General features: G+C 44.1%; 1 pseudogene; it reads left to right on the top strand.

Moving 5' to 3' along the window:
* LOC138948602 (neuronal acetylcholine receptor subunit beta-3-like) overlaps positions 1-18,463 on the top strand; it is a 31,179-nt pseudogene continuing 12,716 nt past the window's right edge.

Below are 18,463 nucleotides of genomic sequence, written 5' to 3'. Positions count from 1 at the left end.
GAAGAACCAAACGACAGCTATACCCGCCCGTCCGATTCAGCCACCCATATCTACCAGAGGATTTCTGCTCCCCTCTGAATTTATCAAAGGTTTGTTCACCCCTGCAATAACACCCCCGTGACGAGAAGGATAAAAGACCCCTTTCCAATCAATGACAAATCTTTTCTTCCTAGAGTAAACACTCGCACTATGGTCGAGGCTCTACATAAAGGCAGCGTCTGTCACTTTAGAGGACGGCACAGGAATCACCACTCACGCCAAAACACTGCAAAGTGGTAAGGGACTCCGCTCACATATGTAACTTCAGCAGGACCGACGACGCACTGCAGATTATCCCAGCCCGCTACACGTTGCATGAAAGAAAAACAGGCCAAGTACTCGTCATAATCCCTATCGCGGCATGAATAATAGGCTGTGCGTCGTCTGTGCTGCTGAAACTGCGCAGATATATTCTGCCCTTAACGATAGAAAGATTAGTACGGCAGAACGCCCATTGTAAGACCCTCCAATACAAGACCACCTCCCTTTCAAGACTTAGGTTTTCGGAATTTTTGTTCATAACCTTTGTAAATGTTACCCATATTTTAAGATTCCACCTTTTTAAGACCTCACTTTCCAGGGTTGTTTAGGTCTTAAAAGGGGTCCCACTTTCCCACTGTGTTTCATGTTTGTCCGGGTCCCATCGATTCGTCTGTGGCTATTGCGACACTGTAGTGCCAGCTGTAGTGTTAGTAATCTCCTGAATAACAAATACTCTAATGGAAAAAACGTGTACCTATTGCCGTGTTCCTGAACCAAGAACTGAAAGGTGCCCCAATTAACGTGATCACATTGGCCCGTTTAGCTTGCTGAGAGTTGGTGGATGTTACTTCGTTTGAGAAAAATCAAGGATGAAACATTTTCAGCCGAGGTTACCAGAACAAGCGTAAATATGGATATTCCTAATCTCCGTGCGATCCTGTTGGCTGTGCTGCTTTCCCTTTGCAAAGGTATGTAACGAGGGATATGTACAAATGAATATAAATTATATACTAATGTATATATACGGGCACGGTTGGCCTAGTGGTAAGGCGTCCGCCCCGTGATCGGGAGGTCGTGGGTTCGAACCCCGGCCGGGTCATACCTAAGACTTTAAAATTGGCAATCTAGTGGCTGCTCCGCCTGGCGTCTGGCATTATGGGGTAAGTGCTAGGACTGGTTGGTCCGGTGTCAGAATAATGTGACTGGGTGAGACATGAAGCCTGTGCTGCGACTTCTGTCTTGTGTGTGGCGCACGTTATATGTCAAGGCAGCACCGCCCTGATATGGCCCTTCGTGGTCGGCTGGGCGTTAAGCAAACAAACAAACAAAACAAAAATACTAATGTATACATTTGAATCAAATCTCGCTGCACGACCTGATGACCAAAATGAAGAAGAGCAACAGCGACTACACGCGAGTAAACGAAACAAAAGACACACTGTGGTGTGTGTGTGTGTGTGTGCGTGTGTGTGTGTGTGTGTGTGTGTGTGTGTGTATGTGTGTGTGTGTGTGCGTGTGTGTGTGTGCGTGTGTGTGTGTGTGTGTGTGTGTGTGTGTGTGTGTGTGTGTGTGTGTGTGTGTGTGTATGTATACATTCGACGTCAACTGATTCTTTAAATTTAAAACAAGTCGCGTAAGGCGAAAATACAACATTTAGTCAAGTAGCTGTCGAACTCACAGAATGAAACTGAACCACACCGGTGACACTGTGACGGTTCCCCTACGCTTTGTGTTCGGTGCCCTGACCCTTTGTGTTCGGTTCCCACTCGGTTCCCACACGCCAAAATTCGCGGACAAGATCGAGGTACTGTCACCCAAAACATCCATTTATGGTAGTATTACGCAATGTTGCTCTCTGAGAATGGTCTTGTTAGATCTGTGAGTGTTTACACTACATGCCTAGGTGCTGTTGGATTGAAGGTTTTTGATATTTTAGCCGTTATTAGGTAGAATGCCTTCCACTTTACTGCAAAACTGCATAATTCGTAGCATCGGCAAGAAATATCCTACCAAAAAATGCCTGCTTGGAACTGTCGTTGGTCCAGCAAAAAGTTCAACATGTCTGTAGCAGACAGCCCAAGTTTCAAGATTGTAGGGCCATCCAAACAGCCGTAATAATAAAAACAACAAAAGTAGTCAGTGAAATTGGCTGTGTTCGGTCCCCCCACACTTTTGTGACGTAGGCGTGACGGTTCCCATAATTCATTGTGTCGGTCCCCACTTTCTGTGTCGGACCCCACTTTCGACCTAATTTCTCTGTGACGGACCCCACAACCAGCCTATTTTGTGTCGGTCCCCACACCTTCTTGGATTTATGACTTGCCGGTTACTTGTATCATTGTATTCATTGAATCTAATTGTCTCGGAGTTATTTTTCAGCAAAAACCGGCAAGGCAGCACCTTTTGTGATACCAAGTAAGTCAGATGACATCAGTATGAGTGTGTGTGTATGTTTGTGTGTGTATGTGTGATTGTGTGTGTATGTGTGTGTGTATGTGTGTGTGAGAGAGAGAGAGAGAGAGAGAGTGAGAGAGAGAGAGACTGAGAGAGAGACTGAGAGACAGAGCTAGAGAGAGCTGGAGAGAGAGAGAGAGAGAGAGAGAGAGAGAGAGAGAGAGAGAGAGAGAGAGAGATTGACACCTTTCCAGATCACTCCGGTTATGCGACACTACCGCGAGCGTCACTACCGCGTGTCACACTACGGCGAGTACGACACTACCGCGTGTAACACTACCGCGTGTCACACTACCGCGAGTACGACACTACCGCGAGTATAACACTGCCGCGTGTCACACTACCGCGCGTACCACAACCGCGAGTACCATAACCGTAGAGAGAACGCATGCAAACTTACTTCTTGTGAGTTTGTGTTCTAACTTTAATTGGAAGCAACCCATTCTATATGTATTCTGATAGTGTGTTCTGATCGTTTTGAGTTCTTGGTTAGCATGACAAACATTGAATTAGTGTTCAGAGAACAGACCAGGCCTTTTTGTTTTATATTTCAAGGAAACATTTCAACCTTTGCCTTCAGCCATGGAAGTCATAAAATGACACGCGGTAATGTACTGTTATACTCGCGGTAGTGTGACACGCGGTAGTGTTATACTCGCGGTAGTGTCGTACTCGCGGTAGTGTCGTACTCGCGGTAAGTTCTGTTTCTGTACCCGCGACAGCGGCAGCGACAAAAGAAAACGCGCGCAAACGCGTGACGTGTTTCCGTACTTGCGTTTTAAACATGCGGTAAAATCTGTAAACTCCCGCGTTCCCGCGCGACAACGCGAAAAAATCGCTCCAGGACCCTTTCAAAAAAATCGCGTCGCTTGCCGCTTGTCGCGCCGCTAACGCGTCGCTCGTGTGGAAACACTCCAGGTCATTTTCTATGTGCTTGATTTTCGTCGCGCCGCTGGAAAAACGCTGTCGCGGGTACGGAAACACAACTTTAGTGTGAGACGCGGTAGTGGTACTCGCGGTAGTGACGCTCGCGGTAGTGACCAGCACCCGATCACTCCACATAAACGCTGGTTCTGGTTGCATTGTGCCGCTGACATACAGCTAATAGGATTTTTTTAATCCTTTTGTGGTATTGCTGATGATGCTGAACATGTATTTTACTAGTTTACCAATATGTATCTTTGACCCTGATAGCCTACGAAAACGGAGCAATCATGGCCCAACATTGGCCCAATGCTGAATTTATTGGCGCGGTGTTGAGCCTTAGTCGGGCCGTTGTCGTAGGCTGTCAGGGTTTATGTAGCCTTGTTCCATTGTATTCTGACTGTCATAAAGTAATTAATTTTAAGAGAAAGCAGTCATGAACACAAGGAGCTGGGAAAAGTTGCCTCTTACAACAAGCGTGGATAAAGACACATACTTGACATAGGCAAGTACTCTTTTTTTTCCCAATCACCACTAGAAGTCCCTGGGCAGCATTTTGCTCTGAAAACTGAATCTCACATACGACAGGTGGATCTTTTATTTTAAAAATGTGCCAAATTGCATATCTCCAAGGCCGTAAGACTAAGAGTAGATATTGGGAAGGCCAGTTCAAGAAGGTGTGGGTGGATCAACACATAATTTCCTGGTATACTGGGAACCGTCCCAGAGATAAATAATGTTATATATTATTTGTGGCATAAACTAATAAAGTTAGTCTCTCTCTGTCTCTCTCTCTCTCTCTCTCTCTCTCTCTCTCTCTCTCTCTCTCTCTCTCTCTCTCTCTCTCTCTCTCTCTCTCTCTCTCTCTCTCACACACACACACATACTGATGTCATCTGACTTACTTGGTATCACAAAAGGTGCTGCCTTGCCGGTTTTTGCTGAAAAATAACTCCGAGACAATTAGATTCAATGAATACAATGATACAAGTAACCGGCAAGTCATAAATCCAAGAAGGTGTGGGGACCGACACAAAATAGGCTGGTTGTGGGGTCCGTCACAGAGAAATTAGGTCGAAAGTGGGGTCCGACACAGAAAGTGGGGACCGACACAATGAATTATGGGAACCGTCACGCCTACGTCACAAAAGTGTGGGGGGACCGAACACAGCCAATTTCACTGACTACTTTTGTTGTTTTTATTATTACGGCTGTTTGGATGGCCCTACAATCTTGAAACTTGGGCTGTCTGCTACAGACATGTTGAACTTTTTGCTGGACCAACGACAGTTCCAAGCAGGCATTTTTTGGTAGGATATTTCTTGCCGATGCTACGAATTATGCAGTTTTGCAGTAAAGTGGAAGGCATTCTACCTAATAACGGCTAAAATATCAAAAACCTTCAATCCAACAGCACCTAGGCATGTAGTGTAAACACTCACAGATCTAACAAGACCATTCTCAGAGAGCAACATTGCGTAATACTACCATAAATGGATGTTTTGGGTGACAGTACCTCGATCTTGTCCGCGAATTTTGGCGTGTGGGAACCGAGTGGGAACCGAACACAACGTGTGCTCGCCTTCATAGGCGAGAATTTTTATGTGAATTTTCAAAATGCAATCTTTGGGTGTTTGTTGAATCGTCACTCTCCTCCTTTTCTTCTTCACTCTCATTCCCTTTCTTTTCCTCTTACTCTTTCCTTTTATCCACCTCTGTTCCTTCTTCAGCTCTTCTGTACTTACCCTCTTCTGTGCCTTCCCTTCTTTCGTTCTTCACCTTCTGTAGGCCTCTTTTGGATTGGCAGTGCACGGCCATTCCCTCTGAGGCCTGTTGTCTTGAGCACTTTATTCTTTCTTCTTTGCAAACTCTTTTTGCCTGCTCTAGCTTCTTCTCTCTTATACTGTTTCCTTTTTTGTTGCTACGTTCTTCCCTTATTCATTCTTTTTACTGTTCTTTTCGCTAGCTCTTCATTCTTTACTTTCTTTCTGCTCTTTTAGGTCTCTTTAACTTCTATCTCTTTATCTTTCTTTCTTTTCTTCCATCTCTCTCTCTCTCTCTCTCTCTCTCTCTCTCTCTCTCTCTCTCTCTCTCCATTTCTATGTCCTTTCTCTTTCTCCTCTCCTTCCCTTTCTCTTTCCCTATCTCTCCCTCCTTCCCTCTCTCCCTCCTACCCTCTGTCCTTCTTTCCTTCTCTCTCTCCTTCTTCAATGTGTGTTGACCCCTCTGTTATTCCGTCTTGTTGGTCGTGTTAGCCAAAGCTTCACTCTTTCACCGGTATCGGCGTGAGTTTTTGCAACGAAGTGTGCGCTGATTTCGTGCTTGTGTTGCTTGGCCAAAGAATCCAGTTGTGTTTTTGTATTGAGCACTATTCAGAAAAGGGTATGCGGGAACTGAATAGCGATTGAAGGTCATTTTTCCACTGGCAACCGTCGGAGGCAGTAGGCTTAAGGTTCAAGGAAGCCTATCTTTTCTTTTCTTTTTTTTTACACTTCAGTGAAGTTTGTGGTCTGAAGTTAGTTTCTTTAATGGGACAATGCGCAGTACAGGTATGTTGATTTATCTGTTGATTGTTTGCATTATGATTGCCTTATTGTTTACCGAAATATGCCTATTATATTGTACCGTTTGCAACTGACTTTGTGCTCGGATTTGCCGCATATGTCGAGACGTTTTTGTTGAATAGTTTTGGACGTTGTTTATGCGTTTTCTGCTGATTATCGGCTTGTTTTGTTTGAGCGAATAAATTGTCCGCAATAATAACTGTAGATGATGAAATTTCAAGTTTGATTTGATGAGTATCTAATTTGTAGGGTAATTTTGACATTTTTTATGGATTTTAAATTCGCAGTTAACTCAGTGTAATTATAGTGCCGAAAGGGAAATATACGTTGGTTAAGCTAGTTTACTTTGATAATTTATGCGCGAATTCATGGTCTGACCGGATTTGACTATTTGAGACTTCGGACGATTCGCTTAATTTCGCTGCCTATTTTGTTTATTCAGTGTTAGTAATTCTGTTATTTGAATGTTATGAGTTATTACTTAAGCCGGAATCTGCGTCACGTCAATGTAATAATTATGCTTTAATGATTTGTGCTTTCTTTGACGCCGTCTCACCATTTAAAGAGGTGATTAACATGTTTGAAGTTATGCGTTTATGAGAATGTGCTTTGATGTTTCATCTTAGTGATTCTAGTATTCTAAATTACTTTTTGTAGTTTTCACCAGGGTCAGCGTCATGGTCACGGAATACAACAATAAACCTCCCGTAACATCATCACCTGCGTGAATTCTTCAGCGTGAGAAAGAGGCAGTTAGCGTGTCCCATAAACTGAATGCGAGTACAGTGAAAACTGTGCGCTGAGAGAAGACTCATCACCGTTTACGCCTAGTCATCTCTCCGCCTCTTATCAAAGGACATAAGCAGCTCACCCACCATGGCCGAACAAGATCAAGATGCCAGTCAGCCCCTGCAAGAATCACAAGCCAAAGAGATAACTTATCTTAGCGACATTCATCTTTCACTGCCTTCAGCCGATACTACAGTTAAGGAAACCTTCACTCTAGACAGCCAGGCTTCAAAACAGACTTCTCAAGACGACTCAGAGCACCATATGACGAGATCCACCGACCAGATCTCCGACAGACCAGTAGAGGCATCTAATGTACCACCATCAGACACCAGACCTCACCGCCAATCAGGTCCAAGCTCAGACGCAGTTAAGACTCTTGGACCCACACGGACCAAAGACTTAGAAGAAAACATACGAGAAGTAGGGAAATTGGTAGGCCAGATACAGGAGAATCTACAAGCTGGTAGCTCAATAAGCCCACAAAAGGCCCGCGAGCTACATACCATACTGTTGAAACAATGTCGAGCTCTAAAGGAACGCCTTGTAGCCGTCAGATATCTGAAACTGTCTACCCCATACGAAGACTCTTGTTTTGAGCTTTTTGATATCTCTGACAATCTAGTTAAACAATTAGCCCAAATTACTCTAGAACTCCCAGATGCTCAGCTCACCCAGACTAAACAGAATGACGTTACAGATCTGAAGCGTAAGGAAAATGAATCTAGAAAGACTAAAACAAACCCAGGAAATTCTTCCATTTCCTCAAGCTCTAAGCACTCTTCTGGGACCCATTCTTCAACTTCTTCTCGTAGACGTCTTGCGCGATCAGAAGCAGCAGCTCTTCAAGCCAAGTGCCAAATGATGGATAAACTTCAAGAAACCCAACGAAGAGAGGCTGAACTGAGACATCAAATGGAGCTACAGAAGAGAAAGATCAAGCTAGAAGAGGTTCAACGAGGAATGGAGGAGACTGGACGCCTACAGAAGATCAGACTAGAAGAAGCTCAGCGGGAAATGGAGGAGGCGAGGCGCTTCCAAGAGCTTGAAAAACAAATGATTCAAGTAAAGCTGGAGGAAGACAGAGCAAGACTACAAATGGAATTGAACGTAGCCAATGCCGTAGAAGAAGCTCTCAATCCAGCAGCACCAAAGGATGAAGCAAACTCCGTCCTGAACTCCTTGCCCTTGTGTGATCCCATTAATGAACTGTTCTTATCTCGCACTGAAAACCAAGACATAACAGATAGGGTAAATCCCACTACAAGGCCCAATAAAGGAACAGCCCTACAGACGAATTATGCCCAACCAAGCATTACTACCAACCTTGGGACAGATGCTAATTTGAGTAACATGCCCCATCATATTCCAAGGAACACCGACCCAAGGTTCAACCAGGTGCATACAGATCATACTAGAGTTCCAGTAACGTATCATAACCCCAACGGCTTGCGTCGAGACACTCCTATGAACACACAAGTCCACTTCAAGTCTGATCTGAGTCAGTGGCCACATTCCTCACAAGGACAACCCCAAGCAAGTCAAGGACTGCCCATACAGAGCGAACATTCACTGAATGCCAGCGCGCCACCCTTCACCTCAAGGTATCCTGCTTTCTCCGCTCAGACTAACACGGATAGCGTGCATGAACAGAGACATTGCTTTTATCCCCAAGAAGATGCCGTTCCAACCACCTACGTCAACCTCGCAAAGTCAATCGCAGATGCTCTCACAATTAGCAGGCTTCCCGTTCCAAAGCCACCAGTGTTCAGAGGGGACCCCTTAGAGTATCCATCATGGTTTGCAGCCTTTCAGCACATGGTGAGGAACAGTGCAGTTGGACCAGAAGATAAAATGCTGATGCTTCGAGAATTCATCGAAGGTCCAGCCAAAGTTGCCGTTGGTGATCTCTACTATGACCTCGGAGAAGAGTCCTACAATAGTGCCTTAAAAATATTGAAAGGGAGTTTTGGAGAAGACTACACTATTGCCGAGGCATTGAAAGAAAGACTGGAGGCATGGCCAGAAGTGAAGGATAAGGATACAGTCTCCCTCAGAAACTACGTAGACTTCCTCAGACAGTGCTGTGTGATGGCGAAGAAGATAACCGGACTTAGTATCCTAGAAGACCCTGCACAAATCAAGCGTCTAGCCCACAAGCTTCCAGACTCACTAGCATTGTCATGGGGGCAACGTGTTGCTGATAGCAAGCTCTCTTGTGGCAGATATCCAAGTTTTGCCACCTTCGTCAAGTTTCTGGACAGCAAATGTGAAGCTCTTCACGAAGCAGATCTTCACAATAAAGGTAGAAAACGAGGTGCTGACCAGTCACAGTCTACCAAGGCCAAGGGAAAGCAGACCTACACAACAATCAGCGAAGTGGACAAACCGGAACAGGAGAACAAGCCGGGAGAAGACACTGCAAAGGACCCAGCAACAAATACGTTTCCTGCACAAAGAGGTTGTCTTTATTGTAATGATAAACACTTTACCCCAGATTGCAAGAAGTTGGCAGAAAAACCCTATGCAGAACGAAAGGAGTTTGCGATCAAACGAAAGCTTTGTTTCAAGTGTTTGAGAGGCTTCCATGCTGCCAAAGGGTGTTTTGCTAAGGTTTCCTGTGACACTTGCAAAATGAAGCATGTTACAATAATGCACGACCCGGATTTCAATCCCACGCAGAAAGCCACTCACCAAGTCTCTTTGATTGACGAGGAAACTGATATGAAGTTTGTTGCCACTACCAAATGTGGAGAATGCCTCTTTGATGAAGTCAAGAAGAGTTATGCCGTCGATCACCACATCACCACAAGACTTTACTCCCTCTATATGCCAGTATATGTCTCGTCTGGACTGGACCCAAGCAAGGAAATACTCGTCTACGCCATGCTCGACACTATGAGTGACACGACTTTCCTTAGCGATTCGGTGATGAACAGGCTTAACCTGGGAGCACAGGACTCTGTTTTGACACTGACCACTATGACCTCCAAGGCAGAAACAGTGGAATGCAAGTCGTTCACCAATCTACGTGTGAGAGCCTATGATTCCAAAGAGACTCTCAAAGTTCCAAAAGCCTATTCCCACCCAGAGATCAGTGTTGATCGGAGCCAGATTCCCACGCGAGACACTATACTTTCCATGTCTCATCTTGAACACATCGCCCACTGTTTTCCCCCTCTCTTGGATGCTCCCATCGCCATTCTATTGGGCGTCAATGTATCTGAAGCTCTACGCCCTTTGGAAGTAGTTTTCGGTGAACCTGGCCAACCCTACGCTCAACGAACGAGACTGGGCTGGGGCCTAGTTGGAGAGGTCGCGGCATCATGTGAACAAGATGGACCCCCTGCAAACGCCTTCGCTTCAAAGACTCTCGAACAGCCAAGACCGCCCACCAGAAAATCTGCCTTCTGTTTTCGCACTAGAGATCGCACTAACGAGCACCTGATTAGGCTACTGGAAAAAGACTTTACTTGTCCTGATGACCCACCAGACGTGCCTGTTGAAGACAATGACCGAGAAGTGAGATCCCATTTCGTGTGTGCACCAACGAAACCTCGAGATGATGCAGAGGAATTGGTCAAAGGATTCTCCACACTCGAGAAGCTGATTCAAGTGGTGATGCGCATCATGACCTGGCTGCGCCTGATCCAGAAAACAACTACTCCAAGCAGAGATTCGGTTGCGACCCCCCTGGAAGATAGGGAAACTGCATTTGAGCGGCTCGTCAGGAGCATACAGTTGATCTACTATCCTGTTGCATCGCGATCCACTCATGCAGAGTTGAAACGTCTCGCTGCCTACACTGACAAGGAGGGCCTGCTCAGAGTTGGTGGACGCCTGTCAAGTTCTGAGGAAGACCACAAGATCAAACATCCTCTCATACTGCCACGCGAGTCTCACTTGTCTCTGCTTCTTACCAGGTATCACCATAAGAAAGTTGGACATCAAGGTCGTACGACTACTTTAGCAGCCCTACAGTCAAGAGGATTGTGGATCTGTGGTGCACGTCGCCTGGTTACATCTGTAATCCACAGGTGTGTTCCTTGCGCCAGACTGAGAGGAAGACCAATGGAGCAGAGAATGGCTGATCTCCCTGCAGAGAGAATAGAAGCTTCACCTCCCTTCACCAACACTGGCCTGGATTGCTTTGGACCCTTCACAGTACGGCACGGCAGGAAGGAAGCAAAACGATATGGACTGATCCTCACCTGCCTTGCATCACGTGCTGTCCATCTGGAAGTCTTAGAAGACATGACCACGGACTCTTTCATCTGTGGACTACGAAGATTTATTGCAATCCGCGGCAATGTCAAGACTATTCGATGTGACAGGGGAACCAACTTCGTCGGTGCAGCTCGAGAGTTTAGACAAGCTCGTCATGAAATGGATCCAGACAGGGTAGTCAAAGAAATGGTTGAACGGAACTGCAACTTCATCTTCAATCCTCCTCATGCCAGCCACTTTGGAGGCGTCTGGGAACGACTCATCAGAACTGTTCGCCAGGTGTTCTCCGGACTGCTCTTGGAGCATGGAAGCAGGCTTACTTCAGACACTCTTTCAACTTTGTTCCATGAAGTCGCCAGTGTGGTCAATAACAGGCCTCTCTGCGTGACTCAGCTGGAAGACCCGACTTCTTGCGAACCTCTGACACCCAACCACCTGCTCACACTGAAACCGGAACCGATCTTTCCACCTCCAGGAACCTTCCAGAAGGAAGATCAGTATTCAAGAAAGAGATGGAGGAGAGTACAGTACCTGGTAGAACAATTCTGGACTAGGTGGAAGAAAGAGTATCTGCCAACACTGCAGCCGAGACGAAAGTGGTTTCACCAGAAGGACGCTGTGCAGCCTGGCATGGTTGTTCTTCTCATTGAAGATGGAGCTCCGAGAGGCACCTGGAGAATGGCCCGCGTCGAGAAGACATATCCAGGTGGCGATGGCTTGATTCGGTCGGTTCAGCTGCGGGTCTCGACCTCGGTGAAGACGACCAAAGGTTTGCCTAAGGTGCAGACATCTTTCATCGACCGACCCATTCACAAGCTGGTCCCACTCCACTTGAAAGACACTGAGTAGCAGTGATTACTGTTTTTGACATTGTCTGTTTAACTTTTGAAAGACTCGTTGACAGCGTAATGCTGGTTTGCTTCTTGCTCAGGCCAGTCTAAAGCGGATTACCCTTTGACTTTTTTTGGCCTTAAAGACTGGGTGAACAATTTCAAGTTTTCTATTTCATTGTTGATATTATTGTGACTAATGATTATTTCAAGTTTACCTTGTTTAGAGTTTTGGAAGCTGCATGCAGCTTCGGCCGGGAGTGTGCTCGCCTTCATAGGCGAGAATTTTTATGTGCGTTTTCAAAATGCAATCTTTGGGTGTTTGTTGAATCGTCACTCTCCTCCTTTTCTTCTTCACTCTCATTCCCTTTCTTTTCCTCTTACTCTTTCCTTTTATCCACCTCTGTTCCTTCTTCAGCTCTTCTGTACTTACCCTCTTCTGTGCCTTCCCTTCTTTCGTTCTTCACCTTCTGTAGGCCTCTTTTGGATTGGCAGTGCACGGCCATTCCCTCTGAGGCCTGTTGTCTTGAGCACTTTATTCTTTCTTCTTTGCAAACTCTTTTTGCCTGCTCTAGCTTCTTCTCTCTTATACTGTTTCCTTTTTTGTTGCTACGTTCTTCCCTTATTCATTCTTTTTACTGTTCTTTTCGCTAGCTCTTCATTCTTTACTTTCTTTCTGCTCTTTTAGGTCTCTTTAACTTCTATCTCTTTATCTTTCTTTCTTTTCTTCCATCTCTCTCTCTCTCTCTCTCTCTCTCTCTCTCTCTCTCTCTCTCTCCATTTCTACGTCCTTTCTCTTTCTCCTCTCCTTCCCTTTCTCTTTCCCTTTCCCTATCTCTCCCTCCTTCCCTCTCTCCCTCCTTTCCCCTCTCTCTCTCTTTCCCTCCTACCCTCTGTCCTTCTTTCCTTCTCTCTCTCCTTCTTCAATGTGTGTTGACCCCTCTGTTATTCCTTCTTGTTGGTCGTGTTAGCCAAAGCTTCACTCTTTCACCGGTATCGGCGTGAGTTTTTGCAACGAAGTGTGCGCTGATTTCGTGCTTGTGTTGCTTGGCCAAAGAATCCAGTTGTGTTTTTGTATTGAGCACTATTCAGAAAAGGGTATGCGGGAACTGAATAGCGATTGAAGGTCATTTTTCCACTGGCAACCGTCGGAGGCAGTAGGCTTAAGGTTCAAGGAAGCCTATCTTTTCTTTTCTTTTTTTTACACTTCAGTGAAGTTTGTGGTCTGAAGTTAGTTTCTTTAATGGGACAATGCGCAGTACAGGTATGTTGATTTATCTGTTGATTGTTTGCATTATGATTGCCTTATTGTTTACCGAAATATGCCTATTATATTGCACCGTTTGCAACTGACTTTGTGCTCGGATTTGCCGCATATGTCGAGACGTTTTTCTTGAATATTTTTGGACGTTGTTTATGCGTTTTCTGCTGATTATCGGCTTGTTTTGTTTGAGCGAATAAATTGTCCGCAATAATAACTGTAGATGATGAAATTTCAAGTTTGATTTGATGAGTATCTAATTTGTAGGGTAATTTTGACATTTTTTATGGATTTTAAATTCGCAGTTAACTCAGTGTAATTATAGTGCCGAAAGGGAAATATACGTTGGTTAAGCTAGTTTACTTTGATAATTTATGCGCGAATTCATGGTCTGACCGGATTTGACTATTTGAGACTTCGGACGATTCGCTTAATTTCGCTGCCTATTTTGTTTATTCAGTGTTAGTAATTCTGTTATTTGAATGTTATGAGTTATTACTTAAGCCGGAATCTGCGTCACGTCAATGTAATAATTATGCTTTAATGATTTGTGCTTTCTTTGACGCCGTCTCACCATTTAAAGAGGTGATTAACATGTTTGAAGTTATGCGTTTATGAGAATGTGCTTTGATGTTTCATCTTAGTGATTCTAGTATTCTAAATTACTTTTTGTAGTTTTCACCAGGGTCAGCGTCATGGTCACGGAATACAACAATAAACCTCCCGTAACATCATCACCTGCGTGAATTCTTCAGCGTGAGAAAGAGGCAGTTAGCGTGTCCCATAAACTGAATGCGAGTACACAAAGGGTCAGGGCACCGAACACAAAGCGTAGGGGAACCGTCACAGTGTCACCGGTGTGGTATACTCGTAGCATCGTCAGTCCACCGCTCGTGGCAAAGGCAGTGAAATTGACAAGAAGAGCGGGGTAGTAGTTGCGCTGAGAAGGATAGCACGCTTTTCTGTACCTCTCTTCGTTTTAACTTTCTGAGCGTGTTTTGAATCCAAACATATCATATCTATATGTTTTTGGAATCAGGAACCGACAAGGAATAAGATGAAAGTGTTTTTAAATTGATTTGGACAATTTAATTTTCAATCAATCAATCAATCAATGAGTCTTATATCGCGCATATTCCGTGGGTACAGTTCTAGGCGCTCTGCAGTGATGCCGTGTGAGATGAAATTTTATACGGCCAGTAGATTGCAGCCATTTCGGCGCATATTTACCTTTCACGGCCTATTATTCCAAGTCACACGGGTATAGGTAGACAATTATTAACTGTGCCTAAGCAATTTTGCCAGGAAAGACCCTTTTGTCAATCGTGGGATCTTTAACGTGCACACCCAATGTAGTGTACACGGGGGGAGGTTCGGACACCGAAGAGAGTCTGCACACAAAGTTGACTCTGTGAAATAAATTTCCGCCGAACCTGGGATCGAACTCACGCAGACAGCGGCCAACTGAATACAAATCCAGCGCGCTACCAACTGAGCTATATCCCCGCCCATAATAATTTTTATATTTTTAATTTTCAGAGCTTGTTTTTAATCCAAATATAACATATGTATATGTTTTTGATGATGGAGAATAAGATGAACGTAAATTTGGATCGTTTTATAAAATAATATTTTTTTTACAATTTTCAGATTTTTAATGACCAAAGTCATGAATTAATTTTCAAGCCACCAAGCTGAAATGCAATACCAAAGTCCGGGCTTCGTCGAAGATTACTTGACCAAAATTTCAACCAATTTGGTTGAAAAATGAGAGCGTGACAGTGCCGCCTCAACTTTCACGAAAAGCCAGATATGACGTCATCAAAGACATTTATCGGAAAAATGAAAAAAATATCCGGGGATATCGTACCCAGGAACTGTCATATCAAATTTCATAAAGATCGGTCCAGTAGTTTAGTCTGAATCGCTCTACACACACACACACACACAGACACACACAGACACACACACACACACACACACACACACACACACACACACACACACACACACACACAAACACCACGACCCTCGTCTCGATTCCCCCTCTATGTTAAAACATTTAGTCAAAACTTGACTAAATGTAATGTAACCGTGTGCCGAAACACAACGATCACCTCGGGAAGCGAAGTGCAATCAAACAGGATTGAAAATTTTAGGGCTAATTTCTTAGCCCTATAAAAACTGTTATGCAAACCCGAAGGTTTCCATGAACATACAGACAATCGGAAACCACCAGACCCCATCACAAACAGATTTCCACAATCCACGGGTGTTGACTTTTAAAGGCCAACAACTCGGGTGCAGAGTCTGCTGTGAAAGGAGCGGTAGCCTCCCCTGTCACAATCGCCCCCGTTTGAAATGAACTTCGTCCCGAAGTTCCGAACCGGGGGACCACTGTCCATCCCAAGTTCGCAGAATGGGAACAGCACGAAAATGTTCAGTGGTCATATTATGCCATTACCTGAACATATCATGCCGAGTCCCATCCTGCTCGCAGCGCCAGATGTAACCGAGTGCCGAAACACTACGATCACCTCGGGAAGCGAAGTGCAATCAAACAGGATTGAAAATGTTAGGGCTAATTTCCGAAGGTTTCCATGAACATACAGACAATCGGAAACCACCAGACCCCATCACAAACAGATTTCCACAATCCACGGGTGTTGACTTTTAAAGGCCAACAACTCGGGTGCAGAGTCTGCTGTGAAAGGAGCGGTAGCCTCCCCTGTCACATTAACAAAAAACGAAAGATATCTGTACTCACCGATACAAGAACAGCACAAGACAGTACGAATGATTCTTTAAAATTTGATAGCGCAATTTTCAATCGAGCTGAATACAGCATGTCATTCCGAGAAGGTGGGTGTTGTATTGCCATTCTGTCCACACACACACACACCCACCGACAAAGTTGACTTTTCGGTATTTAAACATGGTGAAGCATTTTATTGTTTAAAATAAATTAAAAAAGTATCGTTCCTTAGAATAAGTCATCCTGATAATTATGTTTAGTTCAAACTTTTAGTTTGGCTTCATTATTTTGAGAGTGATAGACAAAAAGGTCCCAGCTTGACCGTCATAACATTTAGCGGGTCACCTAGAATCGCCCCTGATTGGTCATGCAGATACGTACGTAGTCATATGGGGCACTAGAATAATATGAGTTATTTGTAATATGCTGAATGTTAGCAACTGATAACAGACTTGTCGAAAAAAAGATATCAAGCATGAGCCTTTTAGGCGAATGCTGATATCGTTTGTGAGACATGTATGTTATCATTTGCTAACAGTCAGCATATTACAAATAACGGTTTTATTACAGTAATTCGACCAACATTTTTTTTGAAGCGACCCCGCGATTTAGACAGAACAGCCGCAATGGGAACTTAAGCGCTCCTACCTGATTATGCCTGTCAGTCAAAGAATTCTCGTGACCTGGGTCAGCCAATCAGAGTAACACACCTGACGTGATGAATATTCACTGGTCAAATACGTTTGACACACAACAATCTCACAAGATAAACCATGTTGAACATGCGTTTCGATTGCTTCGCTTTTTCTTCTTGAACAGAGAGCGACAGATTTAGAACCGACTCCAGACGGATGGGAAATGACGTAAAGATACATTTGACACAAAGCAAGTGACGCAATTTCACTAGATTTTGCCGAACTTAGATAATTTAGATTTCAAGTGAGCGGGTCGGCATTGCACACTCAGAGGATGGGCGGTGTCTTGCTGTTCCGTAAAGCACCCACCGACAAAACTCGCTTTTCGGTATTTTTTTTAGATAAAGAAAGTATTATCTGACAGTTTTGAAGTGTCATTCTTTAGAATAAATCACGCTGATATTGCTGATTTAAATTTTTACTTTGTCTTGTTAATGTTTAGCTTCATAAACAAATAGGGTCCCTGCCTGAACGTATAACATTTAGAGGGTCACCTAGAATCCGTCCTGATTGGTAAAAAAGCCATATGGGGCCCTGAATTGGTAATAATAATGATTAACAAGACGAACATATTAATACCTTTTACCACACAAAAAATACACACAAAAAGAACATTTAAGTGAATTTTGAATACAGAACAGTGCTTCTTCACCAATCGTCACTAAAGCACAATCCTGTTGACTGTGTTGTAACACTGCCACCATGCTAAACTTATTTTTTTGGGAACAGTGGGTGCATGGAGCATAGCTGAAGAGGAAACTTTGCAGACGACACTGTTCGGGACTTACACCACTTCTGTCCGGCCACAGGACACGACGGACGTTTATGTCAGCCTGTTGCCTCTGTCTCTTAACACTTTGGTCAGTCTCGTTTGTATGTCTGTCTCCTATCATTTTTGATACCGGTAAGGTAATTTGAACCTATTTTTTTTAAATAATGTGTTAAAATCTGATTTGTTCGCCTGTCTGTCTGTAATTTGTATACGTTTATTTGAAACTGTGTCTCTAAACAATTTGGTCAGTGTCGATTTGTTTGTCGGTCTCCTATCATTGTTGGTAAGGTGATTTGAACATCTGTCTCAAAATAATGTGTTAACTCTGATTAGTTCGTCTATCTGCCTGTCATTTGTACACGTTTATTTAAAACTTTGTCTCTGAACACTTTAGTCAGTCTTGTTTGTATGTCTGTCTCCTATCATTTTTGATACCGGTAAGGTATTTTGAACCTCTTTCTCAAAATAATGTGTTAGATCTGATTTGTTCGTCTGTCTGTATATATTTTATACGTTTATTTGAAACTCTGTCTTTAAACAATTTGGTCAATTACGTTTTGTTTGTCTGTCTCCTATCATCTTTGGTAAGGTGATTTGAACCTCTGTCTCAAAATAATATGTTAAATCTGATTAGTTAGTCTGTCTGCCTGTCATTATTTGGAACTTTGTCTCTGAACAATTTGGCCAGTCTCGTTTTGTTCGTCTGTCTCCTATCATTTTTGGCTCACGTAAGTGTAGCCTATGCGATCGTAACTTTGTCTGTCTGTGCGTGCGTGCGTGCGTGTGTGCGTGCGTATGTGCGTGTGTATGTCTGTGGTAGAAACTCTAACATTTGAAGACGTCACATTACATTGACGTCACATTATGAAGTAAGAGGGTTAGACGTCACGCGAAGGAAGTACTGAAAGTCTCGGTCATTATTATTTTGAGCGGGCCGAAACTAGTTGGCAGTCGTGTCCCTGTAAGTAGGCTACATGCAGACAGACAGATCTAGATCTAGTGTCTCGCTTTCTTGCACAGTTCCACCTATGCTCTTTCTGTGTGTGTGTGTGTGTGTCTGTGTGTGTGTGTGTCTGTGTGCGTGTGTGTCTGTGTGTGTGTGTGTGTGTGTGTGTGTGTGTGTGTATGTGTGTGTGTGTGTGTTTGTGTGTGTGTGTGTGTGTGTGACGCA

The sequence above is a fragment of the Littorina saxatilis genome, linkage group LG15 (assembly GCF_037325665.1).
Source record: "Littorina saxatilis isolate snail1 linkage group LG15, US_GU_Lsax_2.0, whole genome shotgun sequence".
Lineage (NCBI taxonomy): Eukaryota > Metazoa > Mollusca > Gastropoda > Littorinimorpha > Littorinidae > Littorina > Littorina saxatilis.
This window is presented reverse-complemented; position numbering and strand designations above follow the sequence as displayed.